This window comes from Cebidichthys violaceus, unplaced genomic scaffold (genome assembly GCF_023349555.1).
Source record: "Cebidichthys violaceus isolate CVI_PGR_0920_01 unplaced genomic scaffold, fCebVio1.0.p SCAF_50, whole genome shotgun sequence".
NCBI lineage: Eukaryota > Metazoa > Chordata > Actinopteri > Perciformes > Stichaeidae > Cebidichthys > Cebidichthys violaceus.
The window spans coordinates 859,182-879,181 of record NW_027176706.1 but is presented as its reverse complement, the minus strand read 5'-3'; the positions used below and the strand labels follow the sequence as shown (position 1 = coordinate 879,181).

The 20,000-nt window shown below is 44.0% G+C and overlaps 1 protein-coding gene across 3 annotated transcripts in view; it reads right to left on the bottom strand.

Annotated features, from left to right (window-relative positions):
- The window catches only part of nrsn1l (neurensin 1-like), a 55,389-nt gene that overhangs the window by 25,797 nt on the left and 9,592 nt on the right, over window positions 1-20,000 (bottom strand). For all 3 annotated transcript variants that reach the window (XM_068731304.1, XM_068731306.1, XM_068731305.1), the window contains one exon: window positions 9,797-9,889. The gene's annotated coding sequence lies outside the window, so the exon portion shown is untranslated. The remainder of the gene's footprint in view (window positions 1-9,796; window positions 9,890-20,000) is intronic.

Genomic DNA, 20,000 nt, shown 5'->3' with positions numbered 1-20,000 from the left:
AAACTTTAACACACCTTGGTGTGCGTGAACACACGCAGCAGTGTCATTACAGCAGCTCTAATAGGGTTGTGCGAGTGTGTTGGCTCCTCCGGGTTTATTTGCTCTGTGTTTCCTCTGCAGATGGAGGCTTTACAAGCCCAGGAGCCTGTTATTGGCCTCCTGTCACTGTCCCAGTGAGCTGTGTTGAATCTATAACCAGCTGACAGCTGAGCAGATATTGGAGGACTCTCCAGAAACAATGGCATAGCGAGAGAAACACTGTTGCTATCACTCAGGGGGGGGGGGGGGGGGGGGAACAAGGCTTTACAAGCTACTCAGCGGACAATTCTGATGATGATTATTATCTCGAGCTGGTTTGCTGGTTTGCTGCTGTGCTGCACTGATAGATACCAGGTGTGTGTGTGTGTGTGTGTGTGTGTGTGTGTGTGTGGGAGGGGGGGTGTTCTGTGCAAGTGCGCGGCCAATTCTTCTGTTTTGCTTGTCAAGAAAGTGACTACAGCGGCCATGTGACCTGACTTACGTTACACTAACCCTGCACCTTAGCCCCTGCGTCACCGCTAATGTATGCGCGCACAATACTTCCCCGCAACACACAATGAGCACAGATGCATTAGTGGTCAGGGCCCATGCACATTACAGAGGATAATTGCCAATGCATATTTCCTCATGTGCCTGACTAGCAGTGGATTGGATTCGAGCGCCGGTTGCAGAACCATTAATAGAAATTAAGTGCCAGCGAGAGCTACTGGAGAGAGACCAGTGGAGCCGGAATGGAGTTTATGTGAAAGATAAATACATTTCTACAGAAGAGTGCCTCCGTTTATTGGTTGGGAAATGCACTGTGATATGATAGAGGGGCAACAAATGAGTGTGGAATGGGACGATATGGCTGAGAGAAAAGAGAATGCTGTGGAATTAGAGGCCTGACTTGAATAGGAAATGCAGCCAATGGAGTTGGGTTGCGGCTTGAGTTGCTACATTTGGTGATCGGAGCGGTGAGTTGAGAAAGATCTAACTGGGACGCTTAGACGTGACAGATGCACATTTGCCATCAACGCCTTAATTCGCCAACAAGCGACTGCGGGAAAAAAAAATAAATCAGGCGCCGCTGCCGTGCAGTCACTCCGGGTTTGCCGTCTCTGGTCCGTGCATGCCGACTTATTATCCGTCATCCCTCGAGTGTCGCTCCCTCTTGGCTGGCTGGTGTCAGACAGATTACATACTCATCACACACACACACACACGCGCGCGCACTCGCACGTGCGCGTGGCGCACGCCTTTCGCCCGAGCTAATAAAAATTCAACCTCATCCCGGACCGTCTAATGGGCCTAATAACAGAGAGTCACTGGGGGCCTCGCGCGTGTCAGGCAGATTACAGGACGCACAGGGACTGGATGGACAGCTCCTTGGCAGCGACACACCCACACCGCCACGTGCAAAATACACACACAACTCTCGTCCTCCATTCAAAGAGGTGCAACCTGCTCCCTGGCCACTAGGAGGCAAGGGTGAGCTTTGCCAAACGGAGGAGGAGAGCCACTGAAGGTCCTCGTAACGGGCTGAAATGTAGGATCTTCAATTACACACATGACTTGCCCCTTTGTAATGTTGTTCTTCTGAGCAACACGTCGTGCCATGCATACTTACTGTATATTAGCCCTTATTGTCGGCTCACTGCTCTAATAGAGTTTCATTATTGAGCTGCTGTGTGGATTCCTGATAACTCCTGATGCTTTTTCCCCTAAAAAAAAAAGAAGCATGGAACAATTACTGAATGGGCCCATCGAGAAAAAGGCCCAGGGGCCCAAGGGCCAGAGCTGGTCGTTAAAGTGACTGTGGACATTTCTTATAGGAAGGTCACAGAGGTCATTTAATACATGAGCTGTCCTGACCGTGTCCCCGTTCTCTTGATCAGAGTCTATTCACATTCAGCTTCTGCCAACCAGACCACATATTTGTTTTTGTTGATTAGTTCCTTGTTATTACTGCACAACTGAGCCGACAGTAACCACAGTAGCCACTCTTCATCTCGAGTTTGTACTAAATAGTGAAGTTCATCAGCAGTTTTTCAACCAACAGCAGCATTTGAGATTTCTGAGAGTTCACCTGCAAAATGTTGCTGAAAAAGACACAAAGCAAATAACAGGAAGACACAAAACGAGCACAGGAAGACCAGCAAAACGACTAAAAAGATCCAAAACGACTTCAAAAAGACAAAAAACAACAACAAAGTTACGCCGACACACAAACCGACCACACGAAGACATAAAAAAACGACTCAAAAGAGACACAAAAAACCCAAGAGAAGACACAGCACAACGAAAAAGATCCACAACTTCAAAAAGACTGAAAAGGAAACTAAAACTAAGGCACACAGAATGGCTAAAAGGAGACTAAAAAAGACGACAGGAAGTCACAAAATGACAATAACTATGCAAAACGACTTCAAAAAGACTACATAGAGATCTTAAACAACTACTAAGAGACACCAATTGGTTAAAAAGATAGAAAATGACTAAAGAAAAGATACAAAACAACTACATTGAGACACAAAACGCCTACAAAGAGACAGAGAATGACTAAAAAGAGATCCAAAACCACTACAAAGAGACACAAGATGACTACACCGGCTGTCTGAACGAGATGGGGGGGCCTTTTTACGTGGTGCTCAGGGGCCTATTGTCTCCAAATCAATCGACGCTTTAAAAAGCAAAAGAAAATGCCATCAAACACAAGTGAGCCCGATGTGACGTGTCGACGCGGCAGCTCATTTGATCAAACGCAAAGTCCGAGCCACAGGGGACCGAATTACGGTTCCTGAAGCCTTGAGCTCCGAGGCTGATCCCGTGTCAAGAGGAAGCCCAGGTGAGACTTTCACGTGCTCGGCTTAGACGGCGGAGAATGGTGCGAGGCTACCGGGTCTGCGTCTGAACTCTACCTGAACTCCAAATAACTTCCCCTGTAGTCATCTAGAGTCAGCGAGGGATGGAGAAGAGTAGGGGGGGGGGGGGGGGGGGGGGGGGGGGGGGGGGGGGGGGAGAGAGAGGGGGGGCTTAAGAAAAAGACAGACAAAAGAGAGAATAGATGAGGGAGGAGTGGCAAAGATGTGACAGGGCGAACAAATGTGCATCATTCCAATAGGACTGAGGTGCGAGAGAGAGAGAGAGGACGAGGGAGAGGGATGGAGACAGAGAGAGAGAGAGAGAGAGAGAGAGAGAGAGAGAGAGAGAGAGAGAGAGAGAGAGAGAGAGAGAAAGAGACACCAAGGGAGGAATAAGCTCACAAGCCTTCCATGAAATACTCCTCAGGCTCTGTTTCTTGCTGGTCTTGACCCTCTATAATTCAAGATTTTTGGCATAAAAGTGCAACTCAACAAGTCTCTCTTTCTCCGGCTGTTGTATACGCTCTATTGATCCGCGCTATCTAACACACACACACACACACATGTGGATTTCGACAGGTGCCCGTATATGATTTCCCCCTTGCACTATTGTTATTAATATGCATCGATTCAATCCCGCTGAATATGAATAATTCAAGCCAACTAAATGACTTCACCTGTGACCTTTAAGTATGCGTCCTTAAGAGGGAAGCGAAAGCAACACAGAAGTGGGGGATGCAGGAAGTGATGGCGGGCAGGTCAAAGCCCTGGATCAGCATGGTTGTCGCTGTAAGTAAATAAAAAAAAGACATAAATGCAATAATCTCTACTTCTTCAACGACCGTCGACACATGTGGTAGCGGGAGAGGCGTTGGAATTGGGGGTAAATGGAAATAGAGTTTAAAGGAAAAGTTTGGTTTATTACAACTTGGGGCTCTTGGCCATCGTTTCTACGACTTCTCGCCAGAGTAATTGTGAGATCTGGACACAGGGTGATATCGCTCAGCCCCGGAGTCCTTGGGAATTTATGCTAAACGATTCCGCACCGCAAGATTTATTCTACCTTCAATGCCAATGTCCAATGTCAGTGCAGAAAGTACCGTGCCCTTTAAGTAGCACGATGGTGGAGGGTTGGAGGGTTGGAGTGTTGAGACCGCCTTGCAACTAATAATCACCCTTTTATTTCCCGTGAACATCATCTTTTTCTAACCTTGTGTTATAGTTTCCAACCCTTAACCATATCTTACCTGTAGTTTAATGGCTCACATGGGGAAATAAGGAAAGAAAAACTTTACTAATAGATTTTTTTTTGCATCACAAATGTTCTGGAAATGTAAGCTTAAGTATCCAAATTGGGCATTATCTCGTTAAATATGTGCTTATTATGTCGAATAGCCACGTTCATAATTCATGTTTCAATTTGTTGACACGGTCTCAAAAGTTTTTACCGAGGGGGATTTTGGATATCTCTTTTTATCACTCCATAAATCAGAAAATACCGTCTACAGACATGAAAAACAATTTATTTTCGCCATGTTTTTTTTAGGAATAACATGTTGTATGAATCCGGTTATGAATGATAGATGAACAAACCCCTCTGTGAAAACCTTCAGAATATAGAGAGGAATTAAAGTGGAAAGTTTGGTGGATTGAAGAGGAGATTCTCGGAGGAGTCTGAAATTCTTTTTAAAAGTAACGGCCTTTTAACGCATGTATTATATATAATATATATATTTAACAGCGTAAACATTTTAATTAATACATACATCACCATGAAACGCTCCCATTACAATATCATCTTTTGTATTACAAGTTTCCTGAAATGTTATGTTGAAGTATGCAAATGAGGCTTTATCTAACGCTAACTGTTGGTGAATTTTGGAGAAATCTGCTGATCATGTACACAAAGCAGTAAAATAAACACCCTGAGTGTTTTATAATTGATGTTTTTCTTTCCACTTGCTTGAAAGCAGACATGTTATGGAAGCAAAATCTCAAAATGATCAGTGCATGAAAAACAATGTCATTTTCTTGTTGTTGTTTTTTTTTTCCACCTTACCTGCCACAACCACAGTCTTTTCTTAACCCTTACCAAGTGTGATCGTTTCCTAACCCTAACCGTACCTTAACTACAGTTCAACTGCCGCAACCATGACCTTTTCCTAACCTTAATCATACAATGCTGAGCCATTGTGCGGGGTTTTAGCAGAATGGTGGGGATTGGGTTGCGTTGTGTAACGTGGCAAGAAACATAAAAGCGGTAATCCGACTTCCTTTTTTGCCAACGTTGCCACGTTCCGAGATATTTGACATCAGTTTTTATCAGAAGTGGAGAATGTTTGTTCACTGAAAGAAGAGCAGAGGACGACGCCGAGGACCTTTTTCCTCGATGGAAAAGAGTTTGATTGACAGATGGTTCATCCAGTAACCTGCCAAGTATCTTTTCAAAAGCGCCTGTCCCGTTTCCAAACGGCTTCTCCAATGGTTCTGGACCACAAACCCTCTCGCGGGTCAGGTTTGACTTTAAGTGTGAGGAGGACGCTTAACCCCAACTGCTGCACTGCCTCAAATACTCTGAAAGACAATATGGTACCGAGCCTGGATGCATGATATCAGAGTAAAAAAAAGAAAAAAAAAAAAAAGAAAAAAAGATGAGGATTGAGGCCAAAATCCTGATCACATTTTGCCCACATTTCAAAATAAATATTGCAAAAAAAAAAAAAAACATCCCTGCTGTCGAGTCTGACATTTCATCCGAGCCTCCGTCCGTCTCCCTTCTCCCTACAACACCCCCCAACCGCCCACACATCCACTTACAGCACCACCCCGCCCACGCCGTGCACCCCCCCCCCCCCCCCCCCCCCCGCCCCATCCTGTTAGTAAGCTTGGACATGCTTCCCAGCCCGCTGCCCACACATTTCTCAGCTCCTCTTCATTTTGGACACTCATACATTTATGGAGTGATTCGGTGCAGTTCTCCCTCCAAGGCATCCAGGATTACTGCACATACGGAGCTGTGGCGAGCTAAAGGGGGTCTGGGGTGTGGAGGGCTTGATGGTAGGGGAGGGAGGGAGGGAGGGAGTGTGTGTGTGTGTGGGGGGGGGGGTGTTTGGGGGGTCAGTAAAAAGAGGGGAGGAAAAGGGGGATCTTTAAGAGTGGGATAAAAAGACAAATGGAAGGCCAGCACTGGAGTGATTTCCAAAACATGAAAGAAAAATGATAAGAGAGAAGAACCAAGATTGTTTTTGGCCAATACAGGAACACTTTATTTGTCCCATAGAGTAGAGTATGTGAGTGAGTGTTCAGTATATAGGCATCCCTACAGCATGTGTGTGGTTACGTGTGTGTGTGTGTGTGTGTGTGTGTGTGTGTGTGTGTGTGGGTGAGCCTTTGTTGTTTGAGATGTCACCAGTAATTTAGGGCCCTTTTTTGGTGCAACACCCACTTTTCTCTTGTGATAAAACACTGTCTATATCACCTGTGAGCCTGTGGTCTTTCCATTGCGAGTGTGCACGTGTGTGTGTGCGTGCGCACGTGTGTGTGTGTGTGTGTGTGTGTTGTACTCTAATTAGCACTTAAACACACAGGAGAGTACTGAAGCCAGACAGCAGATAAATCAGACAAAGCTATAAGATCGTAACACACTAACAGAAAAATATCAGCTGCACTGCAGCTTTAACACACTTGATAAATTGACAATACAGCGGTGTGCCATACACAGCTGGCTCCATTCCCAATTCCAAAGCATTGGATTGTGGGGAAGAAAAGAAAAAATTGTGTTTGCACTGCAGCTTTCTTTGTCCCAACTCAGAGATGCAATAAGTAATGAGACATGCACCAGGAAGGGTTTTGTTCCACATTCATTTGCTAAAACATGCCCACTGCATTCCTATATGTTTCCCTCCAATTACCAGCATTACTCAAAGTCAGAGCCTCTCCCGGCACATTTTTCATCTTTCACTTTCCTCACTCTTATTCATTAATTTGAATATCCCAACCCCGACCGAGCGGTTCTAGGCAAACACAGCAGTGGCGGCGTAAACGAGCGTGCTCCCCGATGTGCGTCGTTTCCCCTCCTTTCTCTCCGTCTTTGTGCGTCTCCCTGCCCCTGTGCTGCTAGAAGCACTGCAGGCGTGAAGGAGACACATCCCAGCAGTGCAGTATGGGTCTGGCTCTGGTGTGTCCCCCGCCCCAGGGGAGTCTGGGAGAATGAGTCCCAGTGGAGGTTTGTTTAAATGCTAGAGGGAGTGTTTGCCCCGCACTAGCCTCTCCCGCACTAATGGATATGTCTCTGTTATTGATAGTAGGACTGCAGGAAAAAAAAAAAAAAAAAAACGTGTATAAGCTGTTTTATGCATTCGTTATACTTTAGCCATACAAGGTGACGTCTCATTGCCCTTGTAGGCGAGATATTTGTATTAGAGCAAACATTTTGCGGCGTAAAAGCGTTGATCTGCATCAGAGCTGCTCTAAATTACATATTTATGGGAAATAAACCCATAAACACGCCTCAAACAGGAGTTTCAAACAGGACTCGCAAATGTGAATACAACTGTAGTTGCAGGTGTGAGCACTTTTAGAAAATCTTCATGAATAGGAGAAGATGAAGAGTGATTATACAAGTCGCCAGAGCCTCAGTGTCTACATCCCCCCCCCCCCACACACACCAGCCACTAAAGAGAGGACATTAAAGCTGCTCTAATCAATAGTTCTGTATTAACAATGAATACACTATTATGTTTAATGTGAAAAGGGTTGCTGGTATTGACAGATCAACGGAGAATTACAAGGCCATTCATATAGTTCCCCTGAGCTACCAAACAACAGGCAGGCACAGTTAGCAGTTAGCTGCTTTTACATAATAAAGCACAGCAGCTAAAGAAACAGATGTTTGCAAACAGGAGTGTGTGGAGACCAAAATCAGAGCTAAAAGAGAGTGAATCTTGGACTTCCGTTCACAATGTGATCAGAAACACAACCTCAATGTATGTGAGATGTTAAACAATACATTTCATAAGGTGAATTATTTGATGACCACTTGATATGCTGCCCCCTGTGGCCCCCCAAAAAAATTCATCTGGTGAGTGAAAATAGTACCGATACTGATACCTGGAAGAAAACATCAGGCTTTGACTTAAACATTGCTTTCCTAATTTTGTAAAATACATACAGTAGATATAAATAGATTGAATTGTTGAAACCAGCAACTTTATGAAAAAGACATTAAACATTTTCAACAGTTTGACAAGCGTAAAACTGTTTTAATGCAGCAACAACATCTGGGCAAAACTTTAAATTAGAATCTATTGTGTAGAGAATATACTGAATAGATAGACCTTGTTGTCACAGATACGTCACCCAGCTATTTGAGTCCGTATCGGTTCAGTATGCGATACTGGTACTGCAATCTGGATGATGCAACATTAACCAGACATCCACAGATCGTGTGGTGCGTTTATGTGCCGCGGGGAAACTCAAGACGGCTGTAAATCTGCGCTGCATTCATGCGCCGTCTCGTCATGACTCAAAAAACGGCAAACTGTACGAAAATATGATCTGTTGTAAGTAAAAAAATATGTCATCCGGAATTGTCTGCTTCACTTTTTATGTTTTATAATAAGTTAGGCTGTTGCAGAAAATGTTTTTTTTTTTTCTGACATGAAAGTACAGATGGTGGAGAATCAAACCGGTGTGTGAACGTACACACGGCGATAAAGTAACAAAAGTGTATGAAGGCGATGTGTTTACGGTTGACGTTGAAAGCCTGAGGAGCTGAACGTGTCCTTTTAACAAGTGTTTCAGTGACGCGTTTCTTCTTGTTCATGTTGTGTCAGACTGTTTATCTTCCCACTCGGCTGCTGTAAATGCATGCTTTTCACTGTACAGCAGCTGACATTTATGTTGAACGGCCTTTATGTCTCCGTCTGTATAGTTCACACTGCTTTCATCTCTCCGGTTTCATAGTGGTAAAGGAAACACAATGAGAGAGAGAGAGAGAGAGAGAGAGAGAGAGAGAGAGAGAGAGAGAGAGAGAGAGAGAGAGAGAGAGAGAGAGAGAGAGAGAGAGAGAGAGAGAGAGAGAGAGAGAACATCCTGTGAGTGAGACTATGCCTAAGAACAATGCTGTCTGCTTTTAGCTGAGGCTGTCTGCTGGAGACATTATGTCATGCGAGCAACTGTTGTAGTCAATATATTGCTTCTCATTCCAAGTGGAGAAGCTAGGAACTTGTGGATAGCAAGTCTCTGGCTCTGTCACAATACATATTCACATGGACCTCCTCAGCGGCAGCTCCCGCTCGCTGCTGGCAAGGTTAGCTCTGTTTATGAAACCATCAATTACACATATTTAATTTAGTAAGAGAAGAAACGCCGCCACACTGACTGAATCCAGACCGGGTGTCCCCTTGAGCACTGGGATAAATAGAGCAAGGGAAGAGGAGGAGGAGGAGGAGGAGGAGGAGGAGGAGGAGAGAGGGAAAGAGAGAGAGAGAAACAGACTTCATTAATTCTGTCGTCCATCTAATTGGAGGCCTGTTGGACCCTACAGCTAAAATGAAGTCCGAAACGAGTTCTAATGAGAAAAAAAAAAAAAAAAAAGACACAAGGGGAAAAAGTTGGAGTTGCTCATATCTAGAGAACAACCTTGGGCAAAATCAAGACTTCGTGTACAATACAGACCCTTGGGATGCCCCCAACTCCCTCGGTTGGACGCTGATTAAAATTGGACGGTATTCATTCTAAATAATGAGACTCGAGGCCTACCTGGACTTTCTAATCCGACAAACTGATGCTTGCAAAGCAGAAAGAGAAAAAATTCACCATCGGGCTGCGATTTGAATTTAAAGGTCGACAAGCGGAAAATGTTGTCCACTTCAGCAGAGGAAGTAATGCGCAACATATTTTCATACACTTACCGTAGCCGACACTTCAAACCCCTGCTGAAGTGTCCTCAAGCAGGAGGATTTAGGCGGCATCTGCACACTTCTTCATCCTACAGTCTGACCCTCCTGTGGAGGAGAGCAAGAGAAAGGAGCATTCACCCGGCATGTCTTTTGTAGAAGAGTATGGGCAGATCTATTCAACTCAAAATTGTTGTAGCATAAGATAAAGGTAGGCAAAAGGGAGCAAAACGTTCATTTTTGGGTAATTACGTTCGTTTGGAAGCGTATCGGAGCCCCACCCCAAAAGCTCCAGTCATAACAAATGTGGCATCATCGGCGACGCTGGTTATAATGGCATCAGTGCATAAAGTCTTTGTCTTTCATTATGGCTGTGATCAAAACCAAAAGGCAGAAATTAGAGGAAACTGAGCCGAACAAGGAAAACAAGCCCAGCCAAATAAACAACAGGCCCGTGTGAAGGAGATGCGATTAAAGTGAAATAGAGTCGGGCTGAACGTTTGCAGAGAACAGAGGAGAACAGAAAAGAGTAGAGAGTTAGGTAGAGAGAGAAATAGTAGGGAAGAGAACAATGAAGGTTTGTAATGGAGCCGAGTAGAGGGGAGGGGAGTAGAATAGACTGAGTAGAATAGACTGAGTAGAGTAGAGTAGAGTATTCTAGAAGAGTGCAGTTTGGACAAAGAATATTGTAGAGTATAGTTAGTACAGCAGAGAGCAGAAGAGATGAAAGAAGCAATTTACAAAGCAATAAAATACAATAGAAGACAGGAAAGAGGAGAAGAGTATGGTAGAGTTATGTACAGTGGAGTATATGAAGGAGTAGAGCAGATAGTAAAGTAGCAAGGAGTAGAGTACAGAGCTGAGATGGAGTTTGGAGTAGAGTAGAACATAGAAAAGTTCAAGGAAGTAAAGTAAAGAACAGTGGAATAGAGTACAGCAGAGAGTGACGAAAACGTACTAAAGTAAAGCAAAGTAGAGTGAATAGAGCACTGTAGAGAGAAGTAAAGAGAGCACAGTAGAGTAGAGTTGAACAAAGTAGAGGGTGGTAAGGAGTGAAGTACAAAAGGGAGGACTTTAGCTGAGAGTAAAGCAGTGGAGTAGAGTATAGTAAAGTATGTATAGAAGAGAACGGTAGAGTAAAAAGGTGAACAGTGAAGCTGCAGTAAAACGTAGGGCTGAGTAGAGTACAGAGTACTAGAGCATGGCAGAGTACACAGGAGTTGAGTAAAACGCAAGTAAAGTAGAGGGAGTAGAATGAAAGCAGAGTAGAGTACAAAAGGGTAAAGTAGAGAATAGAGTAGAGTTTATAAGAGTAGAATAAGATAGAGCAGAGAATAGAATAGTAAAATAGGGTAGAGTAGAGACTAGAATAGTATAATAGGGTAGAGTATGAAAGTGTTAAAGAGGGTAGAGTGTGTTAAAGTATGGTGGAGTAAACAGAGAGTATATCTCAAGTAAAACAGAGTAGAATAAAGTACATCACACATGAGTAGATTCCAGTATAAAGTACAGTTCAGCAGATCTCAGTACAGAAGACTGTGTGCTGTGCATCAGATCAGAGGCTCTCACTGTGTAAATGTGCTGCGTCTCGTACGGGACGTTCTGCTCGTCCGTCTGTGTGACGTGACGGCAGAGTGGAGTGAGGTCCAGCTCCTGTGTGACTGTCGGCATGCCGACGGCACGCTGGGAACCGTCCTCCACGCCGAACCCACCGAATCCGAGCGCCCGTAGTTAATCTCATCAAATTGATCGGCGAGTGTCGCCTCATGTCCATCTATACAGCCTCATTCATACACACACACACACACACACACACACACACACACACACACACGGTGTCCTGTGCTCGACGTCCCCTTCCCAGGAGAATACACACTGTTCAGTGGCATTCCTACAGCAATCCAATTATGTTTGATTTCAATTCAATTACTGGACTGTTGGGGGAGTAGAGTGGGGATCCATTGAATGAACTTTACTTGGGAATTCCATTACTACTGAGAAAGTCATTCAAGTCCATAATCTTGATGGGCGCAGGGTAGTAGCAGAGGGGAAAAAGGCTGGTATTAACCCTTACTATATGAAGTGGAGTCGTCAGCGTCTATAGTCTGCCGTCTGCCGCAGTGGCGCTGCGGGTCACACAGGGAAATCATTACGACTCTGGTTCAACAGAAAACTGAGCAGAGCCTCACACAGGAAGACATCTGCTACATGCGAGACCACAAACAGCAAACTGTCAACAACTATCTATCCCCACAACCTTCCTCACTGCGTATGTACATACGTGTGTGTGTGTGTGTGTGTGTGTGTGTGTGTGTGTGTGTGTGTGTGTGTGTGTGTGTGTAGGTGTGCGCACGTGCAGTTCTGCACATGTGTGTGCAGCCTTGACTGCAAGAACAACAGATAAGCATTAAGGCATCTCGGTGACAGCGTGCGCAACAATAAATTACCGCCTCCCGAAGATAAGACGCCGCTATCACTTCAGGCCCGCTGCAAAAAATGGTCCAGGACAAAAGTTGGTTTTGTCCCGTGTTCAGTGTTCAAATATTTTCTTTCTTTTTTTGTGGAAGTTTTCTTTATTTTGAAATCTGTAAAACTTTATTGTTATTTGTTATTTGTTATTTGTTCATAATCCCCGAGGGAGGTTCTGGAATCTACTTTATAATTTGGTTCTGATTAGAGGAGAAACAGAGATTTTATGTTTGTGAGAAACAGTGAGTTGAGTTTATCAGAAAGTTGCTGATTTGCAGCGGAATTCTCTTTCGAAGAACCAACACCAATTAAAACCCAAATAAAGTTTGTACATTTGTCGATTACTTGTTTAAATGTCACAGTTTTGCTTGATCAATTTGACCTGACTGAAATGCTTTCTGGGTAACACTTGAAATGAAATGGAATTGATGACTTGTCACATTTGACCTACAATTAGTGCCAAATAACAAGCCAGCTTCCGAGAACATTATTAGGATATTACAGTACTGTAAAAAAAAAGAATTACCAAAAGTCTCCAATGCAGTTTCATCCCGTTGATAACGATCAATAAACTGAGCTGAAACAGTTCTGACACGCATGATGAAACAAATCCAAAGCTACAAATCCAGATATGAAGAAAATAAGCAAAGTCCTTTTAGGAAGGTACAGATTAAAGAGGCAACCCTCGACTGAATGACTTGTTTTGGTGGATATTCTTTGCAGTACGGTAATGTGCCTTAGAGCATAAAGGAAGTTTCAGACAGGGGAGAAGAGAGTTCCCGTCACAGATAAGAGCTGATGTAGATCTCAGACAATGGGCTGTTTATGGCATGGGTATCTGTATCCAGAAGAGGAACAATGACTCCACTAACTTCTTTTTTTTTTTTTTTTTTAATATCACGCTTTTAAAAGAGCGAGCATATTGTTTTGTGTGGAAAACAGCGGCTCCAACCCGGTCTTTATTCTCCCCCCAGTATGCGACTCTTTTCCTCCCTTTCATCTCATGCGCAAACACGGACACACAAACCCCCTATTGAGAGCTCTTATATTTGAGTTTATCCATTACCCGTATCCATCAGCATCAATCACTCAGCCCGTAACTGCTCCCCGTCCACAGCCACACACAGGCGCAGGTACACACACACACACACACACACACACACACACACATACACGCACACACACACACATACACGCACAAACACCAAAACTCAGACACACTTCACTGCTGGCAAATAGACTATCAGTGTGGTTTTTACTGGCGTGTCTTAGGCGCTGACACCTCTGCGCTAGGTCTATTGATTTTGTTGTCTTATCCTAATGAGCCTTGCGTCATCCATCACTGCTCTGCTGGTAGCACTCAGGCAGCCTGGACGGCTGGGAGGACTGAATTAAGGAGGGACGGGGACTATCACCTTGCCACTGGGTATATATCAATGAGAGTTTCCTGAATACCATCAACAGTAATAAAACAGGGCTTGCACATCTGTTTGAGATATGTGATGTTAGGGCTTCGGAATAGGATAAGTGCAGTCCGACATGATTTCGGGCCCCTTAGCTGGTGACTTCTGACCCTTGCAGGCTTTTGCCTTTAACACTTGCTTTCTGGTGTCATGAAAGTGCTTTCGGGTTGTGTTTGCGTGTGTGTGTGTGTGTGTGTGTGCAGATAGGAGTGTGTATGTTGTGCAACCTCAGGTGCAGGTGTTGACTAAAGTGATGATGGGGATGTTAGAAGGCAGCTCGCACCCATTACTTACTTACACCTTTTGGAGTACCAGACTGGAGATGAAACACTTGCACGCCCCGAAGCTCCTCCACTCCATCCATCCGTTCAACCGCTGAGCCGTTATGGAGGTCCCCCCCCCCCCAACCCCCCCCTGCTCCAAGTCATCTCAGCGACTCCAAATGGTGTTTTGGTGTTGCTTCTCCACCCTGTATCATATGCATTAAAAACTAGTCAGCCTCGACCATCATTCGTGTTAGCGAAGGAATCGTCCTCTTAGTTGTCAGTTTTCATCTTAGGGTTCCAGAAGAATCAAGATACCTGCTATTCGTATCATCTTTTGGATAAGGTAGTTGAGATCCCCGTTCAAATCTTGAGATCAGATACATACAGAAACAATCAAATCCAGGCCTGCTGTATAAGACACAGCTTTAGTCCTACATTATCTTCCCAGTCCTGCATCTTACAGCCTTTACTCTATCACTTACATGCTATTTTCTGCAGAACTATTTTTTTTTTTTTGTCTCACATCCCACAAACTGCAAATGTATTACGTCTAACATACCTACTACACTGCGTTCCAAATCCCATCATTTTTCTTTTTTCTACTCTTTTAGCTGCTCTTATAAAAGTCTGTACTGTCGCATGCAGTATGCATTTCAGTGGGACACACTACTTCATCATAACGTTGCACCTTGAAAATTTGATCCCCTGAGCTTTGACCCAGCAAAAAATGTGACCGGATGTAGTAGAACATCCAAGCATTTTTTTTACGTACTGCATTTGACAGACTATGTACTGGGACATACTACATTTTTTTTTTTTTCTGGCATGCTAAATAGTATTGATGTAACTTTAAAAAACAACAAAAACAACAGTTTGGGACATGAACACCGGTATCCTGGGTTAAAGTCCTGTGTTTGTTTGACCCATCCGCCCCCTTCCTCCCACCATGAGTGGGATTTTTAGCCTTTAAACTTCGCCTTTAAACTAGGCCACGGTCAAGCCTTACACCCCCGCCCCGACCACTTCGCTCTGCTGCCTCGGGGCGATCGGTCGCCTCGTCGCTCAGAGGTCCTGGCGGCCGATCGACCCGGTCACGGCTGTTTTCTGTCCTGGCCCCACAGTGGTGGAATGAACTTCCCACTGACGTCAGGACAGCGGAGTCGCTGCCCATCTTTCATCAGGCTGAAGAACCACCTCTTCAGGAAGTGCTACCCTGAGCCTTCCACTCAGCACTTATTGTATTCATACTAGCTTGTTGCTCTTATTGTATTCGTATTACTTATAGCACTAACTGTTTTTCTTGTTTCTGTACTTTGGCTCTGAGTTATGCTCTGCTTCATGCTCTTAGATGCTTGTTTGGAAAAGGAAATGTACTCATGACTTCTGGTGACTAGTAGTTCTTTTGATTACCAATGTTGAATGCACTTATTGTAAGTCGCTTTGGATAAAAGCGTCTGCTAAATGACTGTAATGTAATGTCATAACACTTGTAATATTAACGCAGATAGGTTTACACTGTAGTTACCTGGTGCGTCTCATACAGGTGCTTAAGGTTGCCTTGTGCGTCGATATTGGACGTCGAGGGGCGTGACGAAGCGTTGGTATTTGACGCCCTAAAAAGCCATGTTTTCTCTGCTGTTCAATACATATCCTACTGCACGTGCTTCATCCTCCCCTACATCTTAAATCAATGGACTGCTATCATGTCCAGTACAGCATGCATTCTACATCTCATGTTCCAAACGAACGTCCTATTTTCTGCTTCGCTAGTCGTGCGTTTTATAAATCCCTCATCACATGCATACACTCAAACATCTTACATCATATATCCTTCCATTGCCTTCCAACCTACGATATCTGACCTAAGTCAAACATCTTATCATATTTCATGCCCTGTGTACTACATAGATCTATTTTTTTCCCCCCTCCACTCTTAGTTCTATGTCGATATATATATATAATTCATTCTGCACCCTACGTCTCAAGACAGTTGGGCCTACATCTATGGTCCTTTATTTCACAGTCTACTTTCACATCCTGTGTTTTACATTTCATGCTAAAAGAAGCATCCTACAGTCCATCTGTTGCCCTTTATCTGCTGACAGTCAGTATGTAGTGGGTGGGATGTTAGGCAACTTCTGCCTACAATTGGACGGAGAGGTCTTTGAGTGCATCAGTACAACTCAAATGTTATCCCAAACTAGAACAAATCCTTGATGGGGACACATTGCGTGTGGTGGTAAAGTTGAACCCAACAAAGACCAAAAAACACCCTGTCCACAGGGGGCACTTTGATGAAAATTACTGGCTTAATCTTATTAAACTGACTGTTGTCACTATTTACTGGTGTTAAAGAGGATATAAGCTACTTATGGAGTGGTGGGGAATGAAGTGAAACTCTGTTGTGAGAGTATCTCTCAATGTCACTCACCACACATAAGCTAACTGTTCATCCCCCATGCCATGCCAGCACATCACACACACACACACACACACACACACACACACACACACACACACACACACACACACACACACACACACGAGCCAGATACTATAGTTTGCAGCGTGTATGAAAAAGATTATGCACAGGCTGTGCCGTCATGTGACTTCAGTTTGCCACAAAAACAGTTTGTGAATTTCCCGTATCATTAGCAGGCGGGGTTTCACTCCCCGAGGCTGACACACACGTTAAAAAGAACACAAACGCAAGCATGCGTACACACACACACACACACACACACACACACACACACACACACACACACACACACACACACACACACACACACACACACACACACACACACACACACACACACACACACACACACACACACACACACACACAGACGCACCAAAGGACCCAGCAGGCTTTGGGAGCCATGCCCTGACCTCTGGTTCCCAGTCAAAGGGGTGCTGTTCAACAGCATACAACAGCACCACTGATCCCCTGTGTTCCTCTTGTAAATTTTGCTCTTTCTCCTCGGGGCTCAGAAGAGTCCTGTGTTGTTTTGTGAAAAGAAGGAGGAGAAGGAGGAGGAGGAGGAGGAGGAGGAGGAGAAGGAAAAGGAGGAGGCGGGAGGATTGGAGGAGCAAGAGAACAGAGATATGAAGCCACTGTCTGTGTGTGACCGCTAAATCACTGTGTCTGCATGAAGGCTGGGATTGTGCATGTGCGTCTTTGTGTGTGTGTGTGTGTGTGTGTGTGTGTGTGTGTGTGTGTTTCTACAGTACATGTGCGTATAAAAAGAGCAGAGAACAAGGGACCTTTAGTTTAGAATGAAAACATAGACCAATGTTACAGGCCAAATAAGATTAACTGGTCTAATGGACACACTTATTTTCATTATTCTGCATCGTTGCTACAGCCCGGAGAGAACAGGCTCGCTACTACAAGCGGCCCCGCGGCAACGACGTCCTCATAAAGGAGTCTTCACTCCATCCACTCCAAATTTCCAAAGAATTCATTCATCCTCCCATTTTGCCATATTAATTTTTTTTTTACCTCAGCCAGATATCCCATCTGTCTTGGTAATTTATTCATTTAAACTACGCACAAAAAAAAAAAGCTACTTATATCATCCAGGTCGGTACGGTTGGCTGTGGCGTGTCCATGAAATGCAATACAATCCCTTTTTCCTTATTGCAGATCGGAATGCAGATCTGTGCAATTCAGCTTAACGAGTACAAATAAATCAGTGATATTGAGGGAGGAGCCACTCGCGTCCCCCTCCTCCCCCTCTTTAATCTAGCCCTCCTCATTAACACAGGCGTAAATATGTAAATGAAATGAGACAGCATGGAAATATACAAGCCTATTACGCAATTAACATGACTGCTTGATTAAGTAATATAGAGACTTTATAATATCGCCATGCACGCGTGTATATATGCTCGCACATTAAAACTAATTTATTGTGTGAGTAATTATCTTCACTGCGTTCCACATCTACTCGGTTTTTTCTATTTTTTTTTTTTGGGGGGCTTAAATAATCAATGATCTACAGTTTTAACCTTGAACCAAACGCAAAAGCCACAAATCCAGATGTTATATATCACACAGCCAGATGAGATGTGTGACGCAAGCTCGTTGATATTAACAACATAACTATAACGTTACATCTAATCCCATTCTCCTGCTGATTACCTAAGAGCCAGATACCATCTAAAGCCGCTCAATAATTGCAATGCAGATGATGATCAAGCGAGATGGAGAGAGTGTGATGGTGAGCGGTATCGCCAGTTTGACATGATTACAGCGCCGGCCTCGAGGGACCTGTATCTTGATTTAGATTAAACCACGCTCGTCAAACGGAAAGCACCCATCTTTAATACGGCCATATATCAGCCGTCGTATAAAAAAAATCTGAGGTTCCATCAAGTCCATGAACAGTCCATGAGTGGGGGGAGGGGGGGGTGGGGGTGGGGGGGTTGATTAAATGAAGAAAGAAAGAAAAAAAAATAGATATGCAGTGGTGATCAGAGAGAGAACGTGGAATGAAGCAAATGCCTTGACGCTGAAAATAAGTTGATACGACAGCATACAACTAAAAATATATATATATATATATATATATATATATATATACCTGAAAAACTCCACCTGTAAAATAGTAAATGCGGCACCTAAAGGAGCGTAATCAGCAATCACCCATAGCATCATTTCAGAACATCAGAATGTAAACTTGTGACTCATAACAGCTCAAAATGAAAACTTCTTAAAAAGGGTTAGTTCTCCCAAAATACAACAACAACAAAAAAATACTAGTAGTAATTAGCCACAGTCTAGTTTTCAAGCCAATTGGGCTACTTCTTTATTTAATGGGGCCGGTGAAATTTGTTTAAGAGATTTTTGATAATGTGTGCCATGTTTTGGTCCAATGAAAGCAGTTGTGTATAGAGTCTACAGTAAGGAAATAGGTTTGACCCTATAATACAGCCGATACTGGAAATGCTGCAGTTCCCTGAAGTTGAACTTGCGTGTTAACTAAGCTACACATCTGTCAAACGCTGCAGATTTGACGTGAAGCGACTCTGACGAGGAAACACCGAAGGAGACAGACAAGACGCCCCCACAGACGGTTTTCTCTTCCCCCAGGGACGCCCGGATGAGACGGACGGATGGACGATCACAGTGAAAACGTTCTTTCGCATGCAACGCATTAGCAGCAGCGCGTCCGCGGAGAAGCGACCGGAGCCTGCATGGGAAACTCTTTGCTGTCGGTAAACAATGCAGAGTACTGTGTGTAAAGAGGCTTAAATGGAGGAAACCATGAGGGACATACAGTATGTATTCGAGGATAACTGGCCTGAAGATTGGAGTTAGCCTGGGTCAGAGTGAACGCATGAGTACCGGTGGCATGAAACCACCTGCACAGCCCAGACAACGGTAGCGCTGCAGCAGTGTTAAGAGAAAGAGATTTTTTTTTTTCCACATCTATCTTTCTCTGTATCTTGCACTCTGTTGCTCTCTCAAGGAAAAAAGGGGAAAAAAAAAAGAAAAAAAAAAAAAAAAGAAACTGTCAGGCAATCAATATAGTGATGAGGGCTGTTGTTTTGAGGCCTGATATACTACATGCACACCAACACAAGAGTAATGACTACCATCCACGGGCACTGTAACAGTCATGAATTATACTTTATTGGCTGCACTTCGTCAGATATATGACTCTCCTGCCTCCTCATATGTATTCTGCGGTTTGATACAAGCAAGGGCACGCACACACACACGCACACGCACACACACACACACACACACACACACACACACACACACACACACACACACACACACACACACACACACACACAGGTAAAACACACCGATCGCAGAATATTCTGTAAACTCCTCAACCGTGACCCGAGGCGCTACGCCAGCTCAGGGGGGGGAAAAAAAACAACAAAAAAAACACAGATGCAAGCTTTAGAAATAACAGAACAAGACATTTTTTTTTAAATCAATACTTGTGTCTATCTTTTCTTTTTTCCTTTTACCCTCATCTTGAATAGTGCTTGATG